Source organism: Rutidosis leptorrhynchoides, chromosome 3, assembly GCF_046630445.1.
Source record: "Rutidosis leptorrhynchoides isolate AG116_Rl617_1_P2 chromosome 3, CSIRO_AGI_Rlap_v1, whole genome shotgun sequence".
Classification (NCBI taxonomy): domain Eukaryota; kingdom Viridiplantae; phylum Streptophyta; class Magnoliopsida; order Asterales; family Asteraceae; genus Rutidosis; species Rutidosis leptorrhynchoides.
The window spans coordinates 381,020,672-381,032,206 of NC_092335.1; positions in this window are offsets into that span (position 1 = coordinate 381,020,672).

An 11,535-nucleotide genomic window follows, 5' to 3' on the forward strand; every position below is an offset into this window, starting at 1 on the left:
AAGTGTCGTTCTTTTGTCCAAACCCCAATTATGGTACAAAGCCCAATTACCCAATTTTAGTATTTAGCCCAACATCATGATTACTTCGTTTTAAATAAGCATAATAATAATTTAGCTACGAGACATTAATGTAAAAAGGTTGAACATAACTTACAATGATTAAAAATAGCGTAGCGTTACACGGACAGAATTTCGACTTACACCCTTACAACATTCGCTAACATACCCTTATTATTAGAATTAAAATTAAAATTGAAATTAAAATTATAATATATATATAAATATATATATATATATATATATATATATATATATATATATATATATATATATATATATATATATATATATATATATATATATATATATATATATATATATATATATACTTTACGTATGATGAATGAGAAAAAGATGTGTAAAATTCGACCGAATGCTCGGCCTTTTAAAGGTGGATTTCTGACTTTTTGGGCTCCGCGAGTGCGGTGGATTTTGCTCTTCAGAGCTCCGCGAGTGCGGAGCTGTTGAATCCAACTCACACAAGCTTGGCTCCTAGCTTGCCGACGGTTTATATATTATATTATATTCATGTGCATAGTTGACTTGTAATTTTTAGTCCGTTGCGTCGAGCGTTGAGAGATGACTCTGGTCCCAGTTCCAGATTTTCGAACGTCCTTGCGTACAATTTAATATCTTGTATTTTGTGTTTCGAATCTTGTACTCTTGTAATTTTGAGATGTTTCTTATAAATAATTGGAACCTCTTTGATTGTACTTTGTACTTTTTAGCTTTTTGGTCGTTTGCGTCTTCAATTCGTCGAATCTGTCTTTTGTCTTCACCTTTTATTATTTAAACGAATATTACTTGTAAATAGGACAACTGAAACTAAAAGCTTGTCTTTTTTAGGAATAATGCTATGAAATATATGTTCGTTTTTAGCATTATCACTAGACTTATTTACTAGCAGCATCAACAGTACCGTCAGCATCACTAGCACCGCCAGTACCGCCAGCATCACCGTCAGTATTACCAACACCAGCAACACCTGTAACACTACAAGCTTCATCATTTACATAACCACCAACGATATCGACAACACAATCACCATATCGAAATAACGAGTTATGAAGTATTAACTCATTTCCACTGAAGGATTTATATGTATATCTTATATATATAAATTTTTAAGCCATAATAAATCTTTCCGTACTAAGCTATTATGTGTGAATCTTAACTACTCGGTTAATTCATATTATTAATATGCTCTGATATACATCCTTCGTCAGCAACTTAATCATCATTAACTACAATCTCTGTTTCAATTCAATGAATTCCATTTCATAATAAATCAAGTGTATTATTCAAGTATACGTTTGATTTTACACTTTCATCATCGATGTACTCTAAACTTTTCAGATAACATCATTCGTACTTTGCGAAGTTCACAATAATTTCACGAACACCAACATCATGCATCAACAAATAACGAAGTATTGATTCATAATTTCAATTTCATTGAAGAAATACTCCGTAAAAGTTATGTAATTTCTAAAGTTTTAGGGATTATTCAATTCTAGTTTCAATCGTAAATTAAATGAGTTTAATTTAATATTAACTCATTAAATCTATGTTACATATGAAGAAAATATACACATATATATTTTCATAAAGACTGTAATAAAATTATTTTGTACAAAATATTAATTGTGAAATTTTTTTAACGGGTAGTTAATACTCAAAAAATATATATATATATTCACAATTAATATGTTACATTCTTCGATTATGATTCAACAATCAAAACAACCATTCTCACCCAAATCCAATTTCATATTCTGATTTTAACATATCAGAATCCAAGTCGAGGTATAACCGATATCATCACTCTTAGGTCTCTACAACTTTCAAAGCTATACTTTAACTTCAAAACTGTGCTAGAACATCATATGTATATTGACGCTCACAATCTGTGTTCAAACCCTTCTTGATTCTTGAAAATACCTCAATGAAGAAACAATCGAGATGATAATCCAACCACATATTACCTACAGTCTTGCACCTGAAAAACTCTCAAAACCAAATTCATAGTTTAACACGTATCCGTGTCAGACCCTTTGGCATTTATTAGCAAAAATAACTTTTCAATCCCTTTTCAAAGTAGACAGTTTTATCACAGCTCCAGTAAATAAACTTCAATGGTTCATTGAAACCCTATCATGTACTCATCTGTATCTTATAATGGTATTTACCATACCAAAAAGCTTGAATCATTATCCTCGAATTTCTCAGCAATTCTATGCCAACGGTTATATATATACATATAACGTCTACCTCCAAGACTTACATACTTCGAATGTGAAGTTTCTGAAAAACACCCTAAACTGCGAACTAGTTCTCCAAATTTTTTTTTGAAAAATGCTGATGAAGCAACAAAAATTATAAACGACCTTAACAGTCAAAAGTTTAATGATAAAGAATAATGTGTTGGTAAAGCTCAGAAAAAGAGAAGATTTGGAACTGAAAAACGACTTGAGCAAACCATGAAGGAGGCCGTGGACAAATCACAAAGACTAAACCTACCTTCAAAGAATTCAAATGATTCAGTATCTGCTGAAGTCGTTAATGAATACCTTACTCCTGACTCTACACTTTTACGGATAAATCTTCTCCATCATCCTTCAATATTAAAAATTCTAAGATATCATAGTATCTTTCATTATAAATATCCTCGATATTTTTGAAAATATTTTCATAACTATTTTTATCTGAAATCATTTATCTCTTTGCGATATCAGTGTTACATCAGAAAGAAAACTGTTTTAATTTCTAAATTTTGAAGAAAAAAAATTCGAATTTAATATATGAATGTTTTTGAAGAAGTGTTGGGAACTGAAGCATGAGTTAGTATAATATAATGACACTTGATCAACGTGATTATATTACAGTAAGTCATGCTGAGTTTCTAATGAAACATGATGATTCACAGACCATAACGTCATCATGTGCCATGTTACACGACTCTTACACTCTACATAATCTCTAAATACATTGAGAACATATCTTCCTGATAGTTTTATCTTTTCCCATGACTTTTGGTAATTTAACCAATCAAGATCATGATATTACAATATCTCTCTTAGAACATTAGCCATGTTCATTCGAAATTTCATACCTACGAATTCTGGACCATTACTTGCTATGCTTAATGGATAGAAGAGAAAATAGAGCATGAAGCTTCGAAATAGAAATGGGAGTATAAATCGCAGCAAATAGGAGAGAGTATTAACTATGGATGTCAATGATTATAGAAAGACAGAAGCAGGGACTCTAAAAAAATAAGGAAAGATATAAATCCCGACGACAACACCTAAATTAAAAACTGTGTATATCAATAAGTATTGCAATGTAAAGACACTGGAGAACTAAAAACACTATAAAACCAAGAGTATAGTAGAAGTGAATAGATTCCTCAGGTGGCGGATGAAAAAGAAGAACGATAGATATGAAAGTTAGGAGTATATCAAGAATCAGAACTGGATGAAGTATATTGACGAATGCTTTAAAATATGAATTGAGGGAGAAAGAATAGAAGGTGTGAGATGTGGAAATAAGGAAACGAAGGGAGTGGATTTATAGTGAAATATCCGACAGAGCAATCGAGTCAGATTATCGCATTTAACCGAAGAAGATCCCAATTTCCTTAATTACCGAAGAATCAAATTTTATTACGAAGATTCTCTCAAAATCCCTTGAATCTTGGAAATCAATCCTATCTACGTCAAAAGATATGACGAATCTACATTTACTGATTTCACTCTTTTGTGATAGCTCCATTTGTACTCTTCACATAAATGAATTGTTGTGTCCATATTACTTACTGATGATAAAAACTCTAATTTCTAGCTCGTATGCGTCATGAAAACATACTTATGGTCAGCCATGACCATCCCAATCAAATTTCAGGACGAAATTTCTTTAACAGGTAGGTACTGTGACGACCCAGAAATTTCTGACTAAATTTAAACTTAATCTTTATATGTTTCCGACACGATAAGAAAAGTCTGTAATATTGAAATCTCAAAAACTTTGAACTGTGTTCATGTATTCATTTACCCTAGGACTGTTCTCGACGATTCACGAACAATTAATTGTAAATAGATATGTGTGTATGTATATATAGTTAATAATTCGAAATATAATTTGAAGTATCATATGTTGTTGTTATTAAAAATTAATAAAATAAAAATAGGATATTATAATAATTATTATTTAAAATATATCTCTATATATAAATAAAGTATATTAAAAATAAATATTAAATGATTGTAATACTCGTTTGATGTTCCAATTGATATTAAGCAAGTTAAATTCAAACTTATGTAATTTTAAAATAAACGGTGATACGAAAATGAGTTCTATAAATTTTAGGCTTATTAAAAATGTATTTAGGAACCATTTGTTAAGTTTTAACACTTTTTATATTTTACCCAGAATTGAGAGGGACAGTTGATGTAATTTTTATTTAACAAATTAAGGATCCAATTTTATACCATAATGACTGAAATAAATAAAGACATTTAATTTAAAAATATGGGATTTTTCAGAGAACTTTTTATCCGCCCCTGATTATCAAAGGAGTACCAAACCCAGTCCGTGAAATAAATTAAACCAATAATAGACGGCTGCTGTACTGTTTTTGTTTCACTTGACACGTTTAATTAGTATTAGATTAGAATTATTATTCTATTATAATTATTATTATATTATTACTTTTTTTTATTATTATACTATATATTACATAATTGATATCCGTGAATTATGATTAAGATGCACTGTGTTCTTTATCACTATCACCTTTCTATAAATATCTATAATATACATATACAGGCATATGGAGATAGAGGAAAACAACCTCCTTACAAACCTCACAAACCTACTTGTTGCTTATGTCTTTGTTTTTTTTTTCTTTTCTTGTTCAAACTACATATGTATATACATGCCACGCTGAGCAACAAAAACCACCAACTTAATCAAACACCTTGGTCTTTCTCTGTAAACCCACTACTAAACACCCATCAAGCCACCACGAGACTCATCACTTTTGAGCTTTTGCTATTCGTTTAAACATCACCACTTTCATTCTTGAATATCAAACCTACTTGTTCTAAATTCGACAATCAACACTCAAGAACCTTTGATATGATAAAAATGAATGAAGACTATTCTGTGGTCAAACAAATACAGAAAGGAAGGTATAAAAAAATGAGAAGCTAGACTTTCCCGTTATTAGTAATCCAAACATTTCTGTATATCGTAAGCCTAAATAAATTAACATAAGATTTAAGCATTTAGTATTTGATCATAAATGTTTAGAGTTCTCAAATTTTACACACAATCTCAAATAATATTCCATATAATGTTTAAAGTTTGGTCATATTTAGTTCTAATAACATTAGGATATAACTCACATATCCCTTCAGTAGTTCAATCCCAGCCCACCAAACACCGCCACCCATTGCAGCCGTTCACCTTTTCGACGGCCGTCTCCACTGTCCTACCTGACCCAACAGCTTTCGTTCATCACACTCGCCACCACCAAACGCCACACTCTCTTGTTCGATCACAACCAATCATCACCCTAAAACGAGAACTGTTATTACCGTAAACCACCATCAACCATTCTTGTTTTTTTTTCGAAATAACAAATAAACCGCCACCTTATTATGCTACTGCTACCGCGCGCGCGTGTGTGTATATATATATATATATATATATATATATATATATATATATATATATTACTGTTTTCCGATGAACCATAACCACCAAAAGACTGTTGATATGTTGCTGCTGTTCCTACTATTGTCTCCTGTTAATGAATGATGATGAAGTCACGAGGAGACAAGGAATGAAGAAGATGAAATGATGAAGGTGATAAATGTCGATCATGATTATGAAATATTAGTAAACAGTAAGGATAGTTAGCGATGGTGATATATAATAATGATGTAATGGACGTCGATGGTGATAAAAGGAAGACGATAGCGTGATAATGATTATGATGATGGCGATTCAAGATGTTTATGAATGTGATTATTAGATTAGGATGATTTATGTTGATGATGATTACGGATGATGGCGATGATAATGAAAGTTGATGATGATGCGATTATGAGATGATGATGATCGTGATGTTGGTAATGATGTTAATGGAATGCGGGTTCCATTTCACTTTATCTATATTTTTGTTTTGGCCACTCCATTTTGTTATTGTACCCTAACTGAAACAGATCGATTAATTTCATCTACTTGGGCCGTTTAATAAGTGGGCTAGAGAAAAGTACTTGGGCTGTGAATTGAGTTACACATTTGGGCCAAGATTTCCATTGTATATCTTGTTGGGTCGATGTATGTTGGGCTGTGACCCAATATGAAAACAGACTGCTGTTAATCGAGTTATATAGAAATAAGCTAGGAGTTAAATCCGAAAAATAGAAGATATATGGACGTTTTGGGCGAGTGTCGGGTTAGCGGGAGGTTGCGGGTTCAAACCCGGACTTGGGCATTTTTTTTAAGGGCTACTTCTTTAAGGTAGTATTACTATTACCATTATTATTATTATTATTATTATTATTATTATTATTATTATTATTATTATTATTATTATTATTATTATTATTATTATTATTATTATTATTATTATTATTATTATTATTATTATTATTATTATTGTTGTTGTTGTTGTTGTTGTTATTGTTATGTTAGTTATTATTATCATGATTTTTACTATTATCCTTAATTTAGTTTACATTACTAAAATTAAAATAAGTAATATGAGTATTAGTAGTATTATTAATATTATTATATCTAGTATGAACATAAGTATTAGAATTAAAGTTATTATTATTATTGTCATTACTATCATTATTTTAATTATTAGTAAAATCATGATTTTTAGTATTATTATGATTATTATCATTATTATTATTAATAACATTATTAGTATTATTATTATTAAAAACTATCATCATCATTTTATTATTAGTATTACCATTAAATAAGTTATTATTATTATTAGTAAATCATTATTATCAAAACTATCATTTTAACAAATAAATATTTTGTACATTAAATATACTTATTACATATACTAGAATTATATTAATATTTCATATAACTATATATCAAAAATATTAACTTTACTATATGAATACTTACATATAACAAACTAATGATATATATTTTATTTTTTTAAATATAATACTGATCATATATATATATTAATATAACTAAATGTATAGATATTAATCATTTTAAAAATATATATCCAAAGTTAATATATATAACATATAATTTAAGATATAATATAAGTATATGTTTTTAAATGGAACTTAGTATAAATTCTATAGAACTACGAATATATAAATGATATACTAATAAATGAAAGTATATGATATCCATTATATGTTTTAATAGATATATAATTGATATAGGTTCGTGAATCCGGGGCCAACCTTGCATTGTTCAGTTTCGTCATATGTATTTTTACTACAAAATACAGTATTGTGAGTTTCATTTGCTCCCTTTTTAAATACTTTTGCAATATATATTTTTGGGACTGAGAATACATGCGCTGCTTTTATAAATGTTTTACGAAATAGACACAAGTAATTAAAACTACATTCTATGGTTGGATTATCGAAATTGAATATCACCCTTTTAGCTTGGTAGCCTAAGAATTAGGGAATAGACCCCCTAATTGACGCGAATCCTGAAGATAGATCTATGGGCCTAACAAACCCCATCCAGGTTATGTATGCTTTAGTACTTCGATTTTATATACAGATGAGTGTACCTGTATATTTGGGGATATTCTATATGCATTTGTTAATGTTGGTTACCAGGTGTTCACCATATGAATGAATTTTTATACATATGAGTGTTCCTGTATTATAATTATTGCAGATGAGTGTTCCTGCAGTTTATACATATAAAAATGAAATCTTGTGGTCTATTAATATTATGGAAACGATTGTTTACCATAAACTTATAAACTCTCCAACCTTTTGGTTGACACTTTAAAGCATGTTTATTCTCAGGTATGAAAGAAATCTTCCGCTGTTCATTTGCTCATTTTAGAGATATTACTTGGAGTCATTCATGGCATATTTCAAAAGACGTTGCATTCGAGTCGTTGAGTTCATCAAGAATATTATTAAGTTAATTATAGTTGGATATATTATGAAATAGTATGCATGCCGTCAACTTTTGATAAAATGAAAGTTTGTCTTTTAAAAACGAATGCAATGTTTGTAAAATGTATCATATAGAGGTCAAATACCTCGCAATGTAAACATATGCTATTGTATTTGTCCTTATGGATTAGGACGGGTCTCTACACATTCATATTCCCAACCTTATCACAAGTTATCTATTTGATGCAAGTGGCGCGAAGTCTATGCTCCCAAGTGTTGGTGGTCATTATGTGACTCGAATTGCAAAGTTTTTAAAAGTCAATCTCAATGAGTTAGAGAAGATTCCTATGGCTCGCTTGGGTTATCATGAGGGCATATAGAGTCGAATCTAAACGGAAAGCTCGACACACAATGGGTAGTTGGTAATGAATCTTAATAATGTTTTCTGAAACAATCTATCTTTATGACTTGGCATGTAACTTAATATAGTTTGGTAATTGCATGTGGAAACTTGGGATTATTGATTTGGTGTGACGTAGTATACTTGTATTGCTACTCTCACACATGATCATTTTTATGTTTATAATAATTCGACAATTGTGCGTGCGTGGATAATATTGTGGATGCTTGTGTTTCTTTCTTGCTTGTTGTGGTTCTTAGTGGCAGGATACACTTTTTGATGATTGATCCAAGCCTAGCATTAAGTTCAGGCGTCAAGCTCATCGACATGCAAACTTTTGGTGACCACGTTAATCCGATTGATGACAATAAAGATCACTTGATCTATTCCAGTTTTTATTTCTTCTCTCTTATATTCTCTTTTCAAAATTTACCTCAATTTTACTTAAATTCATCGTTTAATACAATGAGGTCATTGCATTAAACTAAATGTAAGGGGAGAGTAAATTTCGGGGTCATTTTGAACTTTTTTGGGTTAAACATTGTCGCACATACTTTATAAAGATTAAAAGTTGCATTGTTAATAAAACTAATTTTTGGAACAATTTTGTAACCATTACATTAACTTATATCATAATCACTAAAATGGCTAAAACTTGTAAGATATTTAAAATTTTTGGATAAGTAAAGTCTTTTCCTTGCTTTTACATGGAAGTAAAGTCTTCCATCTGTTATTTCAAAACCAAGTGTTTAAAGCATTTTGCTTTAACACTTCCAAATGAGTCAAGTCCATCCATGATAGGGAGTTAAGTCTCTCGAATCTCGTTCTACTTGGTGTGGGAGACTTCCTAATCTACACCATTTTATATTGACATTGGTTGTCTCATCATTTCACGATGTTTCAACTGATGTATCATACCGAGGGAAGAGGAGCCACCAAGATTTACCGTTTGCTATCTTCTTGATGAAGAGCAATGGCTTCGTGCTAGTATTGCTAGACAACAAATGCCATAGCCAAAAGCTATGGCACCATTATGATCTATCAATTAACGGAAAGGTAGTATCTACTTCCTACCTTTTCTTAACATAAGCATAAAAGCTTGTTATGTGGGAAGTAGCCGAGTGAATAAAAACTTTGAGCTTTGACACTCCTAGGAGGGTCGAGTCCTCTCATTCGTTGTTTTGGAAGTCAAGTCTTCCAAAGTTGGAAGTAAAGTCTTCCAAGTTTTATTTTGTCCCAAGGTTGGGAGTAAAGTATCCCAAGTTAAGTTCGATCTCAAAAGGCCTAAGGCTTGGAAGTAAAGTCTTCCATATTGCTAAAGGTTTCATCTTTAGTGCTTCGGAGTGATTCCCAACCACTCATCAAGGAAGTTAAGTCTTCCAAACTATAGAATTGATGGACCTCTTATTTAGCCACGTGGGGCCCTAATTCCATGAACCTCTGTCAATGCTTTCGCCCTACTATGAGAGAAACCTTAGAGTTTTGATAGAAAGCTTGATGAGTGCCGGTCATCCCGCGCCCGGGTTGACCAATAAAGATAGGGGTACCTAGTCCCCTACCTTTAGCACACCCACCTTAACCTAAATTTGAAATTGACAATCGTTGGTGTTTAAGGGGCATGGAAGTGGAAGAGGTATAGCCATCGCGGGTGGATTAGGTGAGCATACTTTTTGGAGGCGTACACTTTATTGACAATAAACTTCTTGGTGGATGGTAATTTTTGTGATATTCATGGCCCTTATTCATTTGGGATGCATGAGGGATCATTTTGGGTACATTTTGGGATTTTCATGGTGATTTGGACTTATGGTATACATTTAGGGACACTTTGAGTTTATTTAGTTGAGTTTGAGAAGATTGTGGATGATTTTGAGATTTGATTTGATTGTTATTTTGTTGAGTTAATGGCTATCCCGCGGATCCTACATATTTGGTCAAGGTCAAGGAGGTCAAAGTTTGAATTTGTGAAGATTTGATGCTTGGTGATTGATGTTTGATGGCCTTCTAAAAGATGGAGTTGACCTTGGCTGGGGGAATGGTTGATTTGGGTAGATTTAGGCTTGAAGTGTGATTGTGTTAGTGTTTGTGGGTTGAAGACGTGAAGATGTGCTAGTTGAAGAGATTGTTTGAAGCGTTGCATTGAGTTTGTGTTAGAAGAAGAAGAAAAGATGATGTTTGTGTTTGGTCCTAAGCAAATGCAAGTGCTTGGAGCTCATTCTAGCCATCAAGGTGCATATTCATGGAAGGTATCAATTGTTGCCCAAAATTTTTACACTTTGGCTTTGATCACCTAATTGTTCTTTATCTCCAAGGCTTGTTTTGTTGATTTGCTTGCTTGAGGACAAGCAAGGTTCAAATTTAGGGGGTTTGATATTGCTCTAATTATACATGTTTTATCACGCAATATCTACCTCACTTCACTCAGTTTATGATGATTATGGAGCCTATTTGATATGCTTATGAGCTAAATGGTAATTTGGGGGCTAAAAGCTTGATTTGGTGTAAATGACCAAGTCTTGATCAAAAGTAGCAAAGAAACTGGCAAGTGCAGAAATCAGCTCCAAAAGCGTCGCTCCTCATTGCCGCTCCTAATGGGCAAAAGCATCGCACCTCACGTAAAAGTGACGTTCTTGTACACGATTTGGCACCATTTTCCACAAGTAGCCAAAAGAGCCATTCCTTCTAGCTAAAAGTGCCGCTCTTAATCTAAAAGCGCCGCTCCTAATTTCAAAAGCGACGCTCCTGAAGAATACCAAAAAAGCTGCTCCTGAGCCAAAAGCGGCGCTCCTGCCGCTGTTAAGCCCAGAGTATTCAGCTCTATAAAAGGAAAGAGATTAGGTCATTTTGAAGAGATAGCTGATAAAGCTACAATTCTAAGTCCGATTTTCACTTCCAAAACCCTAATTTCATCATCTATTAGAGTTTAAAGGTGAATTGAAG